Source organism: Durio zibethinus, chromosome 22, assembly GCF_047325235.1.
Source record: "Durio zibethinus cultivar Kanyao isolate XHJ-2024 chromosome 22, ASM4732523v1, whole genome shotgun sequence".
NCBI classification, from domain to species: Eukaryota; Viridiplantae; Streptophyta; class Magnoliopsida; order Malvales; family Malvaceae; genus Durio; species Durio zibethinus.
Window position 1 is genome coordinate 7403775 of NC_143183.1, and position 24100 is coordinate 7427874.

The window sequence follows — 24100 nt, forward strand, 5'->3', positions numbered from 1 at the left end:
TGTTTTTAACACTTGTTTCCAACATTAACAATAATCTTTCTTATAAACAGTTATGGCTCATTTATCAATAAGAAAAAAAGATACAATTGGTAACAGTGCTTATTTTGCAAATGAACCAAAAGGGGAGTATGTTTCTACTGTGACATTAGTTGCTATGAAACTTAGGAAAAGATGTAGAATATCTTACTCTAATGAAACTCATGATAGGCTTCAGATTAGGTCATTGAACTTAAAAAAAAAAAAAAAGTCTTTAAGAGTGATATACAGTGTGATAATTATAGAATGGATAGAAAAGTTTTTACAAAATTATGTCAATTGTTTCAAACACAAGAAGTGCTAAAGACATCTAAACATTTGTCAATAGAATAAATGATCATTAGCTTCACCCACATCATTGTCATCATACGAAAAATAGGATTATGAAGTATCGAGTAGCCAGATCTAAAAAGATAATTAATAAACAATTTCATGTTGTGTTGAATTCTATTTGGAGACTGTATTCCTTTTTATTTAAAAAACTATAATCGATAATAGAGAATTCAGTAGATAATATATGGAAATGATTCAAGGTAACACATTAATCATTGCTTGCTTTGAATAAATATTTATAAATCTAAATTTTGTATAATGTATTAATAAAAGTTTTTGGGTTTAGAGTTATCTGAGTGCCTTAGATGGAACATACATAAGGGTGAATGTAGGCTTAATTGATAGGTCTAGGTTAAGACTATGAAAAATGAAATTGCTACCAATGTTCTTGGTGTTTGCACACCAAACATGCAATTCATCTATGTTTTACCGAGATGAAAAGGTTCTGCATTAGATAATAGGCTGCTCAGGGATGCCATTTTATGTAAAAATGGTTTAAGGATCCCATAAGGTATTAACTTTAATATTTTAGTTTAAGTTATGCATCAAATACATTTTAAAAATATCTATTAATGTTGTCACACTAGATTAGATTTTTACTATTTGTGTGATGCTACATATATAAATGAGAAAAAAATTTTAGTACTTTACAGAGGTCAAAGATACCATTTGAATGATTAGAGGTAAGGTTACTAACCTATGACACTCCAGGAATACTTCAATAAGAAATATTCTTAAGCAAAAAATTATATCAAGGGATGTTTTGGTATATTGAAAACTAGATGGACAATTTTAAGGGAGAAATTAGTTTATCCAATTAAAACACAATGTAGAATTATTTCTTGTTGCTTTTTCTATAATTTTATTAGGTCTAAAATGTTAATTGACCTTATTAAAAGTGATGTTATTGAAATGAGTAATAGTCAAGCAGAAAGAAATGATCATCAAGATTTGATCAGGCATGTTGAGTCAAGTGATGCTTGGACTAAGTTTAAAAAAAAGCCGACCAAAGATGTTCATGAATTAGTTACAATCCAATGGTTAAGGATAATTTTTTTCTATTGTTGAAATTATTATGTGTACGATATGGTTAAGTGTACTATTTATTTTCTACATTTGTTGTAATTTTTTTTCTTTTTTTGGTACAATGTAGTTAATTATTGTTTGCAATAATATTTATTCTATTACCATGTCAATTGGTTTTCTTCTTGCATTAATTATTGGTTCATCTTCATTGGTTTTTGATTTGATATGCATTTGTTATATGATGTTTAACTATATGATTATATGATGTCTAACTATATGATTATGATATCAAAATGTCATCATTTAGTACAAACATAAGAAATATATCCAGAAAAAGAAAACAAACATCATCAATTGGTAATCACACTTGGACAAAGGTTGAAGATGCCATATTTGTCCAATGCCTACATGTTTTAGTTGATGATCCTAGATGGATAGCCGATGATGGAACCTTCAGAGTTGGCTACCTAGGATATCTAAAAAGGATGTTTGAGGCTAGAATTCCCCAAGCATAACTAAAAGAAAATCTACACATTGAGGCAAAAATGAAGTTACTAAAAAGATAATATTATGTTATTTGTGATATGGTAGCCAATGCAAGTGGATTTGATGGGAACGATAAGGACAGATGTGTAACTACTGATAAAGATGTTTTTAATCAGTGGGTTTGAGTGTAGTTAACATGATGTAGAAGTTACTTTGATTGCTGATTTATATTCAAAATATTTGATATATATACTTCAAATTGTTTAAATTTAACTTTTGTGTAAACTCACCTTCATGCTAGAGGGTTAAGGAACAAATCTTTCCCTCATTATGATGACTTTGTCAAGATTTTTGGCTTTGACAAAGCCACTGATCAAAAGAGCTAAAACAATAGCTAATGCAGTTGAATTACTGATGATGATTTTGACTTTGGGTTTAATGAGAATGAGGCTGGCACCAATAAGAGGAGGATAGATTAAATGATGAGGAAGTTAAAGGTTCATTTTGTGTGACAACCCTTACCACAAGTAGAATGTTATCAAGCAAGAGGCATTCTAGAAGCTCAGATGGATTAGCCAAATTGATTGAGCAAATATGCAATATTGGGACTACATATTATGATGCAGTGTAAAAAATCAAAAGTATTTCATCTTTTTTCAAGAAAGAAGCTGAGGGAAGTGATAGGCGAATGTTGCTTTTCACGAAATCATGCAACTAGATAGATTTTCTTAAGATAAAATGCTTTTTGCTAATGAGTATATCTTGAAAGATATTCATAAAGTTGATTTCTTCTTTGCACTACCAAATGAATTTGAAAGGATTACATACAAAAGCAATTGAATTAATGTAATGCTTATCGACCATTATTTAACTATCTTCCTCCAAGATACATATAGTTTATTTTATTGACAAGGTATTTACTTTGTATTGTTGAAATATTGTAATTTTTTCATTAAATTATGAAGATGGTATATAGAAATATTATCATTACATAATGTAATGGTAGATAGTTTCAAATTTCTAAACACAATGTAATGTTTTGTATTGTTAAAATATTATTGTTACATTTTTTTAAAATTATATAGATTGTGATTGTAATTTTACATAAAATTGACAAAGTTAAATTTAAAAGCTAACGTACAAATAAAGACAACATTTTAAACATGAAAACATAGCCTTTGGAAACAAACATTGCATTTTTAACATATAAATGTCGTCATTGTTACTTAACATGAAATTGATCGAGTTCAATTTAAAATTTGATAATCAGACAAAGACTGCAAGTTTTTGTGGCATAAAAACATCATCTGTAAAGACATAGACTATGTGTTTTGAGCAAAGAAACATCGTCTTTAATGCATGAAATTGATGAAGTTTTGATAAATTGTAAAATACTACATTTTTTTTTTACATAAAAACAACTTCTTTGTTGTCAAATACTGCATTTTTTCATACCAAAACATCATCTATGTATATCAAACATCATCCATACACTAAATTGATCTAATAGCCAAGCTTTTACAAAAATTTTCCATTCTACATCACTAATTATATCCAAAAATATGGTTGGAGGATGAGTCGACAGTTCAGAATTGTTAGCATTAGGTAATATATATTTCTAAGTCAATTTGCCTTTAAAGTTTCTGAATTTCAGCCGAGCATATTGCAATACAACTTTCTTATACTTAGCTAAGATGTCAGAGAATTTTTATATAAAGAATAAATTAATACATTTGAACAAGGTAGTATAATTGCATTCCGTAAACAATAGACATCAACGATTAATAATTTAAATTTAATTAATATAACTTACCACAATTTATTCCTATGTATGGTCCTTTTTCTCTATTGGAATGTTCCTTTAACTATTGTAGTTAATGGATATCATTTATTGGACAAGACATCCAATATGGCTAACCATCTTCGATGCTCCACTTAAGACAGGTTGGCCATTGGCATTAAACTCAACATGTAATTTCTTCTCAATTGCTTAAAGCAATTTAGATCGTCCCCTAACTTCTTTTTTTTTTGAACATGATGTGTCAACTAAATGTTTTTCTTCATATTTGGTTAAGGTACACATGTTCTTCAAAATCCATTATATCAACTAATCTATACAAATAAATATGAAATTGGAAAAACACGAAAAAAGGAACATTGAGAAAATGACAAGAACAAAATTTGAATATTATTATTTAAATTGTTTCATAACATAAAAACATAGGACAAAATAAAAATGACATAAATTAAGGACATTTACAAAATGATTAGAACAATATTCAAATACTATTATTTACATTGTTTCATATAACATAATAATATAAGAGAAAATAGAAAAGACAAATAAAATAAGAACATTGACAAAATGACAAGAACAACATTCGAATACTATTTATTTATATTGTTTCATAACATAAGAACATAGTAAATAATGATTTGTTACCTAAAACGATGATGCCAAAAATAACAGTGACGAACGTGGCAATGACAGCGGTGAATCAATGATATAGGGTTTAGGGTTAAAGATACTTATTTGTGAAAGACTAGTATTCTAAGTTTTGGAAACAAATAAGTTTACAAGAAAAAAATAATGACTGCATTTATCATTTCATAAATGTAGTGCTCGTAAAAATGATTTTTTTTTTCATTCAAACACTACCTTTTTTTGAGAAGAAATATTGTCTTTAATGAAAGACTACATTTAATTGTCAAAGATTGCATTTCCTCCTCCAAAAACTTCATTTTTAATTAAACGACTACATTTAGTAAACTAAAATGTGGTGCTTGTAGCTTCTTTATAAACCAAACATAGTGGTTTTTTGTTTTTCAAATGCCACATTTATTGTCATAAAAATGTAGTTTTTGTTATAAACATTGCATTTATATAACAAAAACGTAGTCTTTGACTTTATATTTGACTTTTTGTTTTTTAAGACTACACTTATATTTAAAAAAAACATAGTCTTTGACTTTATATTTCTTTTTATTATTGCATTTGTATTTAAAAAAACATAGTTTTTTTACTTTATATTTGGCTTTATTTTTTAAAAAAATGTGTTTATATTTAAAAAAACTTAGTCTTTGACTTTATTATATATATTTTTCATTGCATACCACATTATTTTTAACGATATAAGAATAAAAACTTTTTTTATTTTTGTTATTTAATAACATGATTGGTAGTTAAAATGTTCATGTGATATTCACATGTAATGTTGCTAACATATTATTTACATGTAATGAAGGACATTATAATAAAAAGCTTTTATTACATAATCTAAGATTCCACAAACTAAATACAATAATCTAACATTCCTAAGACAGGATAATTACTCCTTACTAGGAATTTACACTTTCTCAAAAATCATTTTCTCTTCCAAAATCTAAGATTTCTTGAACCAAATGTCTCTTGAAAGTGTTTTCATCTTCTTTCTTCATTTTCTTTTGTACATTTTTTTTTATTTTCCATTTACTTTTTCTAATATACATCCATCCCATCCATTTTTTCTCAATCAACTTTCTCTAAATCTTTATTCATCCATCTCATCATATTTTTCTTTATTAATTTTTTAAAATATTCAAAAGTCAAATGTGAGTTTGATAATAAAAAAGAAAATTGAGATTGTCAACTAGGTGACACATGGATGTATCTTACCTACCCCTTTGCATATTTCAAATCAAAGGATGTTTTGCTTAAAGGCAAAAGAATTCACGTGAGAGTAATGCCTCTCTAGAAGAAAGGAAACAACTTTTTTCCTTTTTTGTTTTTTTTTAGGTTTTATTTTTTAATTAAATAAATTTTGTGAAAAAATATAGTTATAAAAAGTTTTAACGTGGCACTTTATTTCTTTATTTGTTTTTTAATTTTTTAAATTAGATAAATTTTACAACAAAAATAGGTGATAAATAGCAATGATAAAATAATTCATGTTGAACGAATTTTGATCCCTTCATATCCGATAAGAGGTAAGTTTTTTGAATCAGATCATTTGAGGCAAGTCGAGGTTCTTTTCAAAAGAAATGAAGCTAAGTCAAAAACAAGTTTAGAGTGTTTTACCTTGACTCACACTGGAGTGCATATAAAAGTATATCTTTTATTGTTTATTTAATTATATATATGTATTATATTAATAAAATTATTATTTGATACCTTAATTTAAAAAATTAACTTAATAAAAATATTATGTTTATATATTATTAAAATATAATTTATATTAAAAATTAATTTTTTTATGAAAATTATACTAAATTTAAATAATTGAATTAAGTCGCATCGGATACATATATGTCTAACTCATGCCTAGAGTAAAAGAAAAAAAAAAAGGCATAAAGAAGAAGAAAAAAAAAAGAAAGTAGTTCGTTTATTTTTTATTATTGATTTGATGATATTTATAAAGAAGAAAAGAATTGGGAAAAAGAAAGATCTAATCATGTTGGTAAAGATTAAAGCTCCGTTTAGTAACTTGAAAATAATTTCACGAAGTAAAATATTTTCCATGAGAATTTTCTTCTATAAAAAATAATATTTTTTATTACTTGGAGAATTTTATGAAAATATCTTTTGCTATTTAGATGATAAAACCAAAATTATTTTCCACCAACATTCATGAATTTTTTTTATGATTTTAGCAATTTTCATAAATGCTAGAAAAATGTCTACATGTTGCTGCAGATAAAATTTTTTTTTTGTTTTGCCATCTTTTTGTATCACATTTTTTTTATAATTAAAAAAAGAAAGATAAAAAAGGATAGATGGAAATGACATGCAAATATCTTAATCGGCCTTTTTTTCATAAAATTTATCTAATAAAAAAAATAAATACAAAAAATTTGAAAAAAAATGACAAAAAAGGAAAAACAAAAAAAATAAAAAAAAAACTCACAGCGTGCTCTACACTGACACCCCATAATGATTTTAAAATATTAATTTCTTAAATTAAGATAAAAATAATTTTATTAATATAATACATATATATATGTATAAAATTAAATAAATAATAAAATATATATTTTTATATATACTTTCGAAATATTCAAAGGCAAAATACCCTAAATACGCTTCTTATCCAAATTTTTTTTAAAGAACTTGACCTATCTCAAGTTAATTCCAATTAAAGTTTTTAATCAATAATATCAAATAGATCACACATTAAAAAAATTAAAATATTTAAAAAGAAAAAGAGGAAGAAAAAGTAAATTGAAAAAATGATTAAAAAAAAGCAACTTAACAAATGGTATACCTCTAGCATCAAGTTTCCAAAATAAAAAAAAAAGAAATTTAAAATTAATTTATTTAATATATAAAAATTAAAAATAATTAAAAAAGGAAAAAAAAAAAAAACGTAGAATTTCCTTTTTAAAAGGTTTTTAAACTAAAAAAGAACGGAAAAGAAAAACTGTAAATACGCGGCATATCCATGGTGTAAATAGGTCTCACACAAAAAGGAATGAAAATCTAAAAAATATTTATTGAAAGAAATTTTAGAAGGTAAATCTAAAAAGCAGAAAAGTTTTGATATAAAGTGTTCCCACCTAAAAATCAAAATCTTAAAAAATATTTATTAAATATTTAAAAAAGAAAAAAGTTAAAAAAGAAAAAAAGCGCAAAAACGAGCAAATGTCTTGTAGCACAACTTAGAAGGGTTGTACATAGAAAAATTTTAAAAAGGACAAAAACAAAAAATCTTCATAAAAAATTTAAAAGCACCACATGAAATTCCAGTTAAGTTCCGTACAAAATAAAATTTATCTAATTGATGAATTTTAAAAAATTATTAAAAAATAAAAAAAATTTGGTAAAATAGATACTACAAAAATATTGAGTTTTAAAAATTTACTTATAAAAATTTTTAAAAGGATATAAAAAAAGTGAAAAAATACAAAAAAAAAGAACTTAAAAAGCAAAAACAAAAAAAAAGGAAATGAAGGAGGTTGTACCACGTGAAATAATGTGCTGAGGGGGAGGAGTACCATACATTAGTAAAATTAAATGTATAGATTTCATATTTTAATCATAATCTTTCATCAAAGTGTTTCATGATTTTAACAAGAACAAATCCATCAACTCAAAACTTAACCACATCCATATTCATAAAAATTTAAGTAAAAAATCATAAAAATTCATATCAGTTCATGATACCTACTTCAAATTGATAAAAACCCAATCAAAATTGTTAAATTTGAAGGCTTTTTCCTATAGGCAGTAGACTTTGGCTAAAGACTTTTGTGGTTTATTGGTTTTTGAAATACAAGAGTTATTTGTTAATAATTAAAGAAAGATTAAAAACAAAATAAAAGGATGAAGAATTATGGGAGATTTTTTATGGTGGAAGAATTCAAGGAAAAGAGATAAGAATTTGGAGATGGTTGTGGGTTTTTTCAAAGGAGTTGAAACAAAAATGAAAATTTGAAGCTGAGACAAAGTTTTGGCAAAAAAACAAAAAATTGAAACATCCTAGAATTCTTTTTTGCTTACCAATGTTCCACGAACAAAAAAAAAATGATGCAAAGGCAAAGGAAATGAAAAAAAAAAAAAACCGTGAAGAATATGGTGGCATGTGATTGTGAAATAGTTAAAACTTTGAGAGAGATTGGTGGACTTGTCAGGAGAAATTTGTGAAAATTATCTTCCGTTTGAGACGAGCAGAAGACAATCTCCGCGTGTTCTACTTTAATTTTTTTTTTTTGGCTCGAAAATTTTTTTTGTTGACCATAATATTTTTGTTCATTCCAAACATAGAAAAACATGGAAAATGGCTTTCGGAAATTTTTTTCATGGTTATCAAATAAAAAATCATAAAATATGGTAATGAAAAATAAGTATTTATTATTTTATATCGTAATAAAAAAAATTAGTAAGAAATATATAAAATATTTTATTATATTTTATATTATAAATAAAATAATTACTCAAAATATTTTAATATAAAAATTAATAAAAAAAATATTGTGTACAATTAGTAATTAGTTTGGCAATTGCAAATTGATAAAAATTTAAAATTTTATATTTATTAATAAATATAAAAAAATATATTAAAATAAATGACCTATCAAGTTTCACTTTTAAATATATATAATTACTTTTATTTCTTAAGGTTATTGCACCCATATATTATAAGGTAGTTTTGTATTTTTTTTATTAAATATACATTTAATATGTTTTGTTTATATATTATAATTTTATATTTAATTAAACATCAGGGTTTAAATTAATTATAATTTTTTATCAATTTAAAAATTTTTTTTTTTCATTAATTAGTTTTTGTAATGATATTAATTGCTAAATAATCTCATTACAACACCTAACACTTTGTAATTGTCAATTAATTGTACATATTCTTTTTAATTCATTTTTATATTTAAATTTTCTTTTAATCAATTATTGTTTATCATAATAAAAAATATAATAAAATTTTTATTAATTATTTTTATCATTATATAAAATAATGCATATTCATATTATATTATTTTATTTTGTAATTTTTTCTTGCTTATGTCACACTCATCTACACATATATTGAAAAAAATATGCTTGAAAATGACCAAACAACCTTTTTCATTGTTTAATAAGAATTTAATCCGTGGCCAAATTGATTATTTTGTCCCCATATCATAATTACAAGAATATCTATTATCTTATAATTATTTATTAAAATACCCTTATATCATAATTATAAAAATATCATTTCTCTTAAATTAATTACTATACCCTCATACTATAATTATGAAAATATTATTTTTTTATTATTGAATTCCAAAAACACCACTTTTCTTATTGTTGACAAAAATTATTATAATACCATCCTATCATATTGTAAAATACATTTTTCTCATAATTGATAAAAATTAGTATAATACCTCTTCAACTATAATTATGGAAATACCCTTTGAATGTTTAATAGAAAGTTGACATATGGTATTTTGTTTCAAAATCAGTAACATATACTAAAACAAATTTCTTAATAATTACTATAATAATTCTTTGTTTATTTGATTTGATGTCAACACGTGTTCGAATTTACTAAAATGTTTTTCTACCATAATTATGAAAATATTTATCTTCTTATAATTACTTAAAATTACTATAATATCATCCTATTATAATTACAAAAATACCCTTATTATATAATTGGCTAAATTTACTACAATGCCCTTTTTCCAAAATTACAAAAATACCCCCTTCATAATTAGCCAAAAATTACTATAATACCTTTCATATCATAAATATGGAAATGATTTTATGAGTATTTTATAAGGAGTTGACATGTGGCATTTTGTTTCAAAATTACTATAATTCCTCTATTAAATTATATTAAATTTTAACATAATATAAAATTAACTACATATTAAATTATTAAAATATCCTTGCCATTGGTTTATAAAAATTTGACATATGACATTTTATTTTAAAATTACTACAATACACCTATTAAATTACATATAAAATTTTAACGTAATATAAAGTTAACGACATATTAAATTACTAAAATACTCTTACCATTGCTTCATAAAAATTTGACATGTGAAATTTTATTTGAAATATACTATAATACCCCTATTAAATTACTTATTAAATATTAAATAACATATATCAAAACAATTCTCATGAAAATTACTATAATGCCCTTTTATTTATTTGATATGATTTTGATAGATCTAAATTTACTATAATACATTTTCTACCATAATTACGAAATACCCTTTTTCTCATAATTAGCCAAAATTATTATAATGCTCTCTTATCATAATTACATAAATGCCCTTCCCATTATAATTGATCAAAATTACTATAAACCCCTTTATACTATAATTACGTAAATTCTCTTATAAGTGTTTCAAGGGAAGTTGATATGTGACATTTTATTTCAAAATTACTATAGTGCCCTATTAAATTACTTATCAAATTTTAACATATTATAAAATTAATCACATATTAAATTATTAAAATATCTTTACCATTGCTTTATAGAATTTGACATGCTACAATTTATTAAAAATAATCAAAACTAAATGATCAAGTAAGTTAGATAATTATAATTTCTATTAAAATAAAAATTAAATAATTTTTATTTTAAAATAAAAAAATTAATCCCTAATGTAGTTGGGATTGCACATTAGTGTGTTTTGAAAAAAACATGAAAAAAAAAGACTAAAAAAAAAGAAATAGTTAGAGAGGGAGTTGAGGAGGTGACACATCGCTTGCTTTAGAAATGGTAAATGCTTAGTTAAAATGAGCAAAATCTATTGTATAGATAGATAGATGGATGGATGGATGGATGGATGCCAAAAATCTTATAGCAAACTAGTGGCTCTTTTTGAAATTATCAAATTAGAAATTCAGAAGATAACATGTTCTTTAAAGTTCAAAAAGAAAAACAACAATTCCACTATTGGTACAAGAATGAAGTAAGCAAATGATAGCAAGCTCAAATTTTTGATCTTGTAGTCTTTTAACAAACCATTTAGTTAGGGGTAGAATTAGAAAATCCTAAAGAAATAATTTTTGACAAGCCGGTGAAAATTAGTTCCAGACTCATGGCTTTGTCAACCATAGATAGAGTAAGAAAATGTGTATATTTTTAAAGAATTTATGCTCATTTTGTATGTTACAAAAAAGAGTTGAATAATACTAGATGAATCTAGCTATATTGCACGAAAACCCTTGGCTTTTCTACTTGACCATATTGTTGGGAATAGTGATTCAAGTCCAATAAAAAATTTCTTTGAAATTGGTTAGATATTACTTGATGATAAGAATACTTACAAAAAAATTTCTAAAAGGGAAAGGATTTTTGATAAGTAAGTTTGTATGCTTATAAATAAGTGGAGTCTTCACAGGGTTAGGTATGAGAAAAAAGATGTAAGAGAGTTGTACAATTTTATTGGGTAGACATTTTATAAGATTAGAAAAAATTGAAAAGGTATTTGTGAGTGTGTATGTTTGAGTAGATAAAGAAAATGGTTCATATAGATATGATGCATGAGTTCTCATGCATATGTTAGATTAAAAATACTTCACAGGACTAAAAGAGAATAAGAGAGTCATGGGTATTGATTGTTGTGTGGTTGATTGAGATTGTATGTTTGTAATTCTCTACAACTAGTAAATCTTTTTCTCATTGGTGGATGTAGGCCGGTTGGGCTGAATTACATTAAATTATTGTTTCTTGATTGATTAATTATTTGATTATGCTTTTATTAGCTTAGATGTTTAATTGATTAGGGGTTTTTTTACCTAACAACTAGTATTCGAGCTGTTGTGATCCTAACAACTAGTATTAAAATGAAAATTTAAGACATATGAAGAAGCAAGCTTAAATAAGCTTTATTCAATAGAGGAGTTCAAGCTCATGTGTTGAGAGATTGATTGCATGAAGTGATAAAGACACACAAAAAAATATAAATGCAAGAATTTCATTGAAGAGCCAAGCATGTCTAGCATGATGATTGATGATTGATGGAATTTGAGTCAAGATAAAGATTATAGGAAATAGTGACTCAAATCTCATAAAAGAATTGTTTAAGATTTGTTAGATATTACTTGATGGATAAGAAAACTTGCAAAAGAAAAATTTTTAAAAGAAAAGGATTCATAATAGGTAAGTTAGTAGGCTTACTAATAGGTAGGGTTTCTATAAAGTTAGATATAGAAAAAAAATATAAGAGAGTTATGAGATTTTATTGGATAAATACCTTATAAGATTAGAGGAGATTGAAAATATTTTTATGAGTGTGTATGTTTGAGTGGACTAAAAGAGAATAAGAGGATCCATATAGGTATGGTGGATGGGTGAATATAGGTATCCATTTGTTTGGGTTGAGAATATTATATAAGAGAAGAGGAAAATAAGAAGATCTATGGATATTAATTATGAGTATTTGATTTGATGTAACTAGTGTATCTTTTTTCTCATCCATGAATGTAAATTGGTTGGGCTAAACAATGTTAAATTGCTATCTCTTGTGTGATTGATTATTTGGTTTTGCTTTCATTAATGTAAATGTTCAGTAGATTAGAGGTTTTTTACCTTAACAACTAATATCAAAATTACCGTGATCCCAGCACATATGCCATGCCATAATTTACAACTTAGATGTCTGATTTGCAAATTATAGCACATAAAAATATAGTGTTTTTACTTGATAAAATGGGTGAAAAATTTAAAATTTGATTGATTTTTAGTGCCTTAATGTCTATTTCATTATTTTTAGGGTTTCGAGCTTATGAATGAGGAAAATATACAATCCATACATAAAAAAGGCATTTTCGGCCTTACAAGACCAAAGGTTGGCTGAACCTTATTAATGCAATTCCTTCAACCATACGATAAAAGAAGAGTTTTACTTGCACATGGACTCTCTTTTTTATTCGACCAAAGAGATTTAATCCATGAGTAACTTTTTTACTTAGCTGTGAAGGAATTTTGCTTGCATAAGGACTTTGCATACATTCGACTAATTCAAATTTAAGAAGATATCAAGTTTTCATGCACCATTTTGAAGAATTTCAAGCTACCATAGACTCTTGCATGATCGACCAAAGGTGTTTTCATCCAAGAAGAACTCTTATGATTACTTTTGGAAGAGTTAAACATGTATAAGAACTCTATCCATTTAGCCATCTTAAATACAATAAAGGATAAAGCTTAGTTTGCAAGCTTAAGGACTCTTCAATCCTTATCATATTTGGCTAAGACCCAATTTAAGAAAAACTTCATACGATTTTTACCAATATGGAGACTAGATACATTCAACTAAAGAGAGTTTAAAAAGGAACATAATACTTTAGCTTAGCTTTGAAGAGTTTTGCTTTGAAAATGACTTTATCTTTTTAAAAGTTGAATGAAGTTCTAATTCTTGCTCTTAAAACTCATCTTAGTTAAACCAAGAAGAAGAGGATTTATTAAGATTTCATCAATTATTGATCAAAGGCCAAGATTGCTTCCTAGACACCCCATTCGACCAAGTTTTTTCAAAAAGAAAGAGTCGCATTCGGTCATTCTTTATTTGAAGAATAAGATAGCCTTCATCCATTAGTATTTAAATTTAAACCAAAATTTTGTAAACTCATCCCCCTTGGCCGATTCCCTCACTATAAATAGGAAAACCATTCACCCTATTCCATCATCTTTCATCTCATTTTTCTCTTCTCTTTTTAGTTTTTTAGTACTTTTTTTTTTTGGTTTGAGTTATTAACTTAGGTGATAGATTTACCAATAACCAAAGTCTTGTTCTTTAATTTATTTTCTCTCAATTAAAGAAGTATTTTTCCAAGATATTTTCTTTCATTGTTCTAGTTTCAAATCTTGTTTTCACATTCTTAATTTTGGCAAAGCATTCTTTATTTTACAAGTTTAATTTACAATCATTTTTACTTTCTACAAGTTTCGACTACTATTCTTTTGAATGATCTACAAGTTTATTTTTATGCAAATAATGTTTCAAGTTCTTTAAAAGCATTCAACAATTGCTCTCTCTTGTTTTCAAGATTTCCATTCTTGTTCTTTTAGATCTAGTTTTTAGCTACTCTCTTTTACTTTCCAAGTGATGGTGAAGTTAAGATCTAAGCCTACACTGCTTTTCAATATTTCTTTTCTTTATTTTGCAAACAACCCTAATATTTTATTTGTTTAGATATAGGAATCTAAGATTTCACCATTGCTTATTGTGAGCAACCCAATATTACAATCTATAACCCTTTGGGAGATAATACTGGAATACTTTCATTATTATTACTTGATCTGTGCACTTACAAAATATACGAAAAGTAAATCAAGTTTTTGGTGCAGTTATTAGGGATTATAATAGTGTTCTCAATATCAATAAGGATTTTTTAAATTGTTATCATCTAAAACATTTTTCTTTTACTTATTTTATTTTTCTTTTTTTTAATCTTTTCTTGTTTACATGCACAAATCCAAAAGTATTAACTTAGCTTCAGTTGATCAAGAAATTAAAAAAATCTTTAGAAAAAGAAAGATAAAGCAATCAATACCACATGCACCAACATTAATAACTAATGCAAACAATGAGGGCTAAAAAACCTTAAAGGACTATGTAGTTCCCAATTCTGATAATTTTTAATAATCTATTTAAAGGCCATCTATTCAAGTCAACAACTTTGAGATCAAACCTTTAATTATACAAATGATCCAAACTTCTATGCTATTTGGAGGACTACCAAACGATGATCCTAATCTTTACATTTCTAATTTTCTTGAATAATGTGATACTTTTTGCTATGATAATGTTTTTGATGAAGCTATTAGACTAAAATTATCTCTTTTTTCTTTTAAGGATAAGGCAAAAAATTGGTTGATATCATTACTACCCAACTAAATCACCATATAGGATGATCTAGTATAAAACTTTCTAGCAAAATTTTTTCCACCAACCAAAACAATAAGGCTAAGGAATGAGATCACCATATTTCTACAAGTAGATGGTGAAACACTATAGATGCCTGGGAAATATTCAAAAAGTTGTTAAGGAAATGCCCACATCATGAGTTACCCCAATGGCTGCAAATACATATTTTTTACAATGATCACACACCACTTATAAGAACCATTTTAAACTCAGCTACTGAAGGGGCTATTATGAGCAAAACTCTTGAAAAGCAAATGAGCTGATTGAAGAAATGGCTGCTAACAACTACCAGTGGGTCATGGAAAGAAAGGTAAGTAAAAGGTCTGCTTACTTATTTAAGATAGATGCTATCACCTTCATCAATTCCTAGTTAGCCGCCTAACCAAAAATATGGAAGCCTTAGGAAACTAACCCCAAACCAACCATGTGAATGCAATCCAAAACCTCTTTATGTCTTGTGATATATGTAAAGGACCCTATTCTAATGGAAAATGTCAGCTTAAGAAAGAAATATCCAATCTATTCAACATCACATGATACCTATCCTTGAAATCGTAGTGCACCAACAAGCTTCCTTACAAGATCAAGCCAAATCCATTAAAAACATGGAATCTCAAGTTACCACATTGGCCAAGGATCTTTTGAAGCAATAATATAATGTAATAGCTATAACTTTGAAAAGTGAAAACACTTTACTTGATTAACCACCTGCTCTAAAAATGACCCCCAAGTTGCCAAAAAAAAGTGTAAAATTAACAAACATCCTTTAAAAGCTCCCTCAAGGTCAATAGATCCAAAAATTCCATTTCTTTAAATATTCTAGTGACAAAAAGAGAAAAGATAATTTGTAAGATTTGTTGAACTCTTTACCAATCTTTTTGCTAAAGTAATAAGATGCATGCCTAAATATGCTAAGTTTTTTAAGGGAATTTTATCCAAGAAAAGAATATGAAAGGATCATGAAATGATGGCAATTGCTCAAGAGTGCAGTACTATTATACAAGAAGGGGTACCATCAAAACTAAGTGATCCAAAAAACATTATTATTCCTTGTATTATTGGTAATAAATATTTTGATAAAACACTATGTGAAATTGATGCAAGTATTAATTTAATGCCTTTATTTGTCTTAAGAAAACTAGGATAAGGAAAACTCAAACCAATAACTACAATAATACAGTTGGCTGACAAAACTATCAAACATTTTGAAGTTATGGCCGAGAACTTAATGGTACAAATAGGAAAGCTAATGCTACCAACAGATTTTACAATCTTAAAAATTGATAAAAAAGTCAAAGTGCCAATCATATTAGGAAGATCTTTCTTAAGGATAAGAACAGTCATAATTGATATGTAAAAGGAGGAACTAACAATGATCATGCTTGATCAAAATGAAATCTTTCACATGAAGGTGTATAAAGATGTTTGAATAAATCATGAGGCTATTGGAGTCATAATAACAAGTGTAGAAATAGAATGCAAGGTGAAAACAACTATAAACCATCTATTGATGAGCCCCTAATTGTGGAATTGAAGCCTTTACCATTATATTAGAGGTATGCATTCTTTAATAAAGCATCCACTATCTCAGTTGTTATCTCTTCAGCTTTAAGCCATGAGCAAGAGGCAAGGTTGCTAGAAGTACTGAAAAAGCATGAAAAGGCATTTGCCTGGTCAATAGCAAACATCAAAGGTAGTAAACCTACTATATACATACACAAGATCTTACTAGAAGATAAGAACAAGGTAATAATTAAATAGTAAAGGCATTTAAATCTTACTGTGAAAGAAGTGGTTAAGATAAAAGTCATCTAGTGGCTAAATGCTATGATTATTTATCTTATTTTGGATAGCTCATGGGTAAGCCTAATTCAATATTTACCCAATAAGGGGGCATGATAATGGTGACCAATAGGAATAATAAGCTGATCCCTATGTAAACTGTAACTGGATGGAGAGTTTGCATGGATAAAAAATTAAATAAACTTGCTCGCAATGATCATTTTCCTTTTCCATTTGTAGACCAGATGCTTGAAAGATTGATAGGTATTATAGTTATAATCAAATACCTATAGCCCTTCAAGATCAAGAGAAAACCATTTTCACTTGTCTTTATGGCACTTTCGCCTTGAGAAGAACACCCTTTAGGTTGTGCAACGCTCATGCAACATTCTAATGATATATTATGGCAATCTTCTTAGACATGGTAGAAGAAATCCTAAAGGTATTTATGGATAATTTTTTAGTTTTTGGTGATAACTTTGAGCTTTGTCTTGTTAATTTGTCTAAGGTACTTAAAAAATGTGAAAAAACTAGCCTAGTACAAAACTTGGAGAAATATCATTTCATGGCGCAAGAAATGATTATACTTCGGCATAAAGTATCTGCAAAAGAAATAGAAATTAATCAAGCAAAAATAAATGTGATTGAAAGATTTCCCCTACCAACTCCAATCAAAGAGATTAAAAGTTTCTTGGGACATGCTAGTTTTTATAAGAGATTCATTTATGATTTCTTTAAGATCTCTAAACCATTATGCCAATTGTTGGAAAATAGATGCCAAGTTCGAGTTCACCCAAGATTGTGTAAAAGCATTTTAGACTTAAAAAGATAAGTTGATCATTGCACCTATTTTCTCATAGCCATATTAGATACAACCTTTTGAATTAATATACGATGGAAATAATTTTGCAGTAGAGGCTGCATTAGGGCAATGAAAAAGCAAGGTTTTTCACCCCATCCACTATGCAAGTAAGACTCTAAAAAATACCTAGCTTAATTATGCTACAACAAAAAAAAAATTGCTTGTTATGGTCTTTGCTCTTAAAAAATTTAAGCCTTATTTTATGGGAATAAAAGTGGTTATGTACATAGATCATATGGCTATCAAGTATTTGAATACAAAAAAAGATGTGAAATCATGATTAATCAAATGGGTGTTATTATTATAAGAGTTTGATCTAGAAATAAAAAAAAAAAAAAAAGGCTATGAAAACCATGTAGCAGATGACTTGTCAAGGATAAAAAAAAAGATAATGATGAAGAGTTTATTCAAGAATTCTTCCCTGACGAATAACTTTTAGCCATTCAAAGACCACCATGGTATGCTAACTTGGTAAATTATCTTGTAGGTAATGTTCTCCCACCTAATTTAACTTATCAGTAAAAGGAAAAATTCTTGCATGATATTAAATATTACATTTGGGATGACCTTTTCCTATTTAAGTAATGCAAAGACCAAGTATTACAAAGATGTGTCTTTGAGGAGGAGGTAGAAAGCATTTTGCAACATGCCATGCCTCAAAATATAAAGGGCACTATAGAGGGGAAAGAACGACAGCTAAGTTATTGCAATGCGATTTTTATTAGCCTACCTTGTTTAAATATGCATGCAAGTTTGTGCTTAGGGTGACAGATGTCAAAGGGTTAAAAACCTAACCAAGAGACAAGAGATGCCCCTTAACAACATCTTAGGAGTTGAAATCTTTGACATTTGAGGGATAGATTTCATAGGTTGTTTGTGTCATCTTATAAAAATCTGTATATCATGCTAACTGTGGATTATGTCTCAAAATGGGTTGAAGCAATCACTTCAACTTCTAATGATGCTAAGCTAGTACTTCAATTTTTGAAGAAGAACATATTTTCAAGGTTTGGAACATTTAGGGCCATTATAAGTAATAAGGATACTTATTTTTGTAATAAGATCTTTAAAAAACTACTAGCCAAATATAAAGTGAGTGACCCATATGATTCCCATCGTATACCATTCTCAAATAAGTGGGCAAGCGAAGGTCTCTAATAGAGAGATAAGGAGGATTCTTAAAAAAATAGTCAATCTTTCTAAGAAAGACTAGGCAATCAAATTGGATGATTCATTATGGGCTTACAAGATGGCAAAAAAGCCCTTTGGTAATGTTTCCTTATCGTCTAGTCTATGGGAAAGCCTGCCATCTACTTGTGGAGTTGAAACATAAAGCTTATTGGGCCATCCAAAATTTGAACCTTATCAAACTCTAGCTAGTGAAAGAAAATTGCTACAACTAAATGAATTGGAAGAATTCAAACTACAAGCCTACGAAAATACCAAGCTATAAAAAAAAATGAAGCAATGGCATGACAAAAAAGTAGTGAAAAATAATTTCAAGCTTGGATAAAGAGTGTTGCTCTTTAACTCAAGGTTAAAACTATTTCTTGGAAAACTAAAGTCAATGTGGAATGGACCCTTTATTGTGACCCATGTTTTTCTCTATGGAGTTGTAGAAATCATGTATGAGGAAAAAAAGCAACCTTTTAAGGTTAATGGGCATTAATTAAAAGTATATAAAAAAGGGACCATAAGATAAGTGGAAAAAGTTATGTGTTTATTTGAGCCATAGATCTAGGATGGTCTAGTTTAACCAAAAACTAGTACTATTTGAGGAGCAACCCAAATTTTATTCTTATGGTTTATGTTTTCATTATTTTTAGGACATGTATGTTTTTAATGTTTTGTTTGAGTTTTTTCTTTTTTTCTTTTTTTGTAGAGATGAAATAATACAAAGATGATGCCTCATACAAATGGAAATTTGGCCTTAAGAAATTAATGGAGTATTTCTTTTTCCCTTGTTTTTTGTTTGATACATTGTTCAATTTAAGTGTAGGGAAAAAAGAAAGCATTTTGAACTTAAATGCTTTTTGGAAATTATGATCCTATTTTTGCTTTCAAACCAATTTAATTGGCTAAATGTCATTATTATGTATACTTAGTTGATTTTGCATATATTTTCCAAGATTGACTAAAGTTAGATATGAAGTTTAATTATGAATATGGCAAAACTTGAAAGGAATTCTTAAGCATGTTTCTCTTCGGATATGATTTTTATGCATATGTCTCTATTCTCTTTTAATGAAATGCTTTGATTTTTTTGAAAGTTTATGAGACGTAGATTTGAATGAGATTTGAGGATATGACTAAATGCTCTGGAATTCACCTACTCAACACTTGAGGCAAAATCCTAAACTGTATTTGGCTCAACAGATTATCTAGGTAATTTTTTAGACTGTTTGAGCCTTTTTCAAGCCACCTTATTATGATGAATCCCTAGTACTTTTATTTTGAGCCTATTATATTATTCCTTTCTCTTTATTTATTTAGCCACATAATAAGCCAATAAACATTTTTTTAATTATTATCCTTTCTTTTGTTTACCTAACCCAATTGTGCTTATTTATATTATGGACATCTTTATGCATTTGGGAGGAAGGGAGGTGCAAGGAATGAAAAGAAAAGAAAATGACAAAAACAACGGCAAAGTCTAATATAGCCAAAAATGATTATATTTTTCCCAAAAAAAAGGAAAAAAAATGTTGTGAAGTATAAAGTGATGCCTTAAAAGTCAAAGCTTCAAAAAGAGCTCTCAATTGTTCAAAGTTCATGAAATTTAAAGAAAGTAAGCTTAGGGTTTAAGCCCAAAATTTTCTTTTTCCTACCTTACCCAAGCTTTACATTACAAGCCTAAAAGACCTTTTGATTTGAGTCAAGTATGTAAGTCTTACATTAGTGGAGAAGGAAGGGGAAAACAAATATATGACTTCTATTCTATCTTTGAATTGAAATGTGATGAAATGTTTTGCATTTTTTTTACTTGAGTTATATGCATGAATTAAAGATTGAATAAATATATATGTGCAATAAACATAAGATAGTAGGAACTTGTTTTTGAAGGAATTTCTTGTAACCCTATATTTATAGTTAGCTTTGTATTATGCAATAGTGCATGATAGGAATTTTATGTAATTTTAACTTTTTAAGTATGTATAATAGTTTTTAGTTTTGGTAATTTAAGGTTTTTGCTTGGGGACAAGCAAAGATTTAAGTGTGAGGGTGTGATAATACCTAAAAAATATAGTTTTTACATATTAAAATGGGTGCAAAAATTCAAATTTTGATTGATTTTTAGTGCTTTAATGCCTATTTTATGATTTTTAGGGTTTCAAACTTATGTATGAGGAAAACATGCAACCCATACATGCAAAGGCATATTTAGCCATGCAAGACCAAGGGTTGGTCGAACCTCATTGGTACAATTCCCTCAACCATGCAACAAAAGAAGAGTTTTACATGCGCATGGACTGTCTCTTGTATTCGACCAAAGAGATTTAGTCCATGAGTTTACTTAGCTAAAATTTAATTTTGCTTGCATAAGGACTTTACATGCACTTGGCTAATTCAAATTCAAGAAGTGATTAAGTTTTCATGTGCCATTTTGAAGAATTTGAAGCTACCATGAACTCTTGTATGATCAACCAAAGGTGTTTTCATCCAAGAAGAACTCTTTTGATTGCTTTTAGAAGAGTTAAACATGCACAAGAATTCTATCCATTCAGTCATCTCAAATGCAAAAAAGGATGAAGATTAGTTTGCAAGCTCAAGGACTCTCCAATCCTTATTATATTCAGCCAAGACTCAATTTAAGAAGGACTTCATGCAATTTTCTCCAATATAAAGACTAGATACATTCGACCAATGAGAGTTTAAAAGGGATCATGACACTTTGGCTTAGCTTTGAAGAGTTTTGCTTGAAAGAGGACTTTATCTTTTCAAGAGTTGGATGAAATTCAAATCTTTGCTCATAAAACTCATCTTAGCTAAACCAAGAAGAAGAGGATTTATCAAGATTTCATCAAGCATTGATCAAAAGCCAAGATTGCTTCATAGACACCCCATTCGGCCAAGCATTCTTGAAAAGAAAGAGTCCCATTCGGTCATGCTTTATTTGAAGATCAAGATATCCTTCATCCATTAGTATTTGAATTTAAATAAAAATCTTAAAAACTTATCCCCCTTGGCTTAATCCCTCACTGTAAATAGGGAGGCCATTCACCCCATTCCATCATCCTTCATCTCATTCTTCTATTCTTTCTTTAGTTCTTTGGTTCTTTTCTTTTTTAGTTTGAGTTATTGGCTTATGGAACAAATTTGCCAATAACCAAAGTCTTGTTCTTTAATTTATTTTCTCTCAATTAAAGAAGTATTTTGTCAAGATCTTTTCTTTCATTGTTTTTGTTTCAAATCTTGTTTTTACATTCTTAATTTTGGCAAAGCATTCTTTATTTTATAAGTTTGATTTACAATCTCTTTTTCTTCCTACAAGTTTTGGCCACTATTCTTTTGAATGATCTACAAGTTTATTTTTATGCAAGCATTGTTTCAAGTTTTTTTCAAGCATTCGGCAATCACTATCTCTTGTTTTCAAGATTTCCATTCTTGTTCTTTTAGATCTAGTTTTTAGCTACTCTCTTTTACTTTCTAAGTGACAGTTGGTGAAGTTAAGATCTAAGTCTACACTGCTTTTCAATATTTCTTTCCTTTATTTTGCAAACAACCCTAATCTTTCATTTGTTTAGACATAGGAATCTAAGATTTCACCATTGGTAATTGTGAGCAACCTAATATTATAATCTATAATCTTTTGAGAGACGATATTGAAATACTTCCATTATCATTATTTGATTTATGCGCATGCAAAATATACAATAAGCAACAATTAGCAAATTTCAGGTAGACAGATAGAAAAAGAAAAATGAATAAGTTAAATTTAAAGCACATTCAACAGCTAAATGAGGAGTGATGATCCAAAACACTAATAACTTACACCGACAAACAATTTAACTGAGATTATTCCTTTTAAATCATAACTGCACAGAGAAATGGACCCCATAATGATCCTTGAGCATGACAAAACAAAAATCATCAGACAAAAACTACATATGTGGTCATAAACTTTTTCGGCAGTTTACCTCATACCAGGTACGATAAATTCATAATTATTAACAGGAAATAATTGTTGATCACAATACTTATAGATATGGTATCAGCTATAGCATATGCCTCAGTTTCTGATCCAACAATCTCCATCTTCTCATTCTATATGGTACAGAAGCAATCAATTAGCATAGATAGGTATGCGAAGTTCCAATGCAGTATGTACTACATAATTCAGAAATTTCACAGTAGGATTAATGCTTCATTGAGACTTGAGGGGACCGATCCAGAATGACAAACGTTTTTCTAACCTGTCTCCCAGATGAATTAATTTATAAGTACATAGGCTTTGAAGGGTTATCATAATCCAACCACATTAATTGAGCAACAACAAGCTCATTCACTGCTGATACAATCTGCAGCACCAAGATTAAAAAAAGAATCAACAAATTAAAAAATTAGCCACCAAGCAAGATTACGAGCGAGATATGGTATGGAGACTCACTGGCATGCCAAGATAGCATATCCGAGCTTCTAACTGGAAAGAAGGCAAATCAGGAGGAGCTGTTGTTGTAGGCCTTCCATATCCTCTAGCTCTTCCACTATACATGCTTACACTCATACTGTATTTGGAAGGACCTCTATCATTAATGCCTGACATACTGCACATCCCTCCGCTATCCAAATAGTTCCTAGCAGATGAGACACTTTTCTGGAAAAATGTTGGAAAAGTTAGTTCTAGGTTATTGGAAAAAAAAATTAAATAGCAAAATGGTTTTGATTCTAACATTAATTTGTTATATCAACCATCATCTATGAACTTAGATATCAACAAAGATTAAAAGGTGTGAAGGACTAATACCGTAAAGATATTGTGGCACATTTTTAAAATTGTCCATCACTGCAAACAAACAAGACAGTGGTTTTTCTTAACTTCAAATGCAACTCATTCAAACCAGCCTGTGATAATTTCATAACTCAAATTAGGCATTAACCATCAGAGCTCCAACTAGAAGTAATCGGTCACTTGATATTTTCATGGATTAAATTAAATTATTTCAGTACATTTAGATTTTTGGTTCCATGTTTGTGACTGTCACAATA

General features: G+C 27.8%; 1 non-coding gene and 1 pseudogene across 1 annotated transcript; both read right to left on the minus strand.

Moving 5' to 3' along the window:
- The window catches only part of LOC111307078 (ATP-dependent Clp protease proteolytic subunit-related protein 1, chloroplastic-like), a 47908-nt pseudogene extending 24013 nt beyond the window's left edge, over nt 1–23895 (minus strand).
- On the minus strand, nt 15286–15391 carry LOC149512520 (small nucleolar RNA R71). Its single transcript, XR_016332225.1, has one exon. It is a non-coding gene; the product is annotated as a small nucleolar RNA R71 (small nucleolar RNA).
- Nucleotides 23896–24100: the final 205 nt, after the last annotated feature.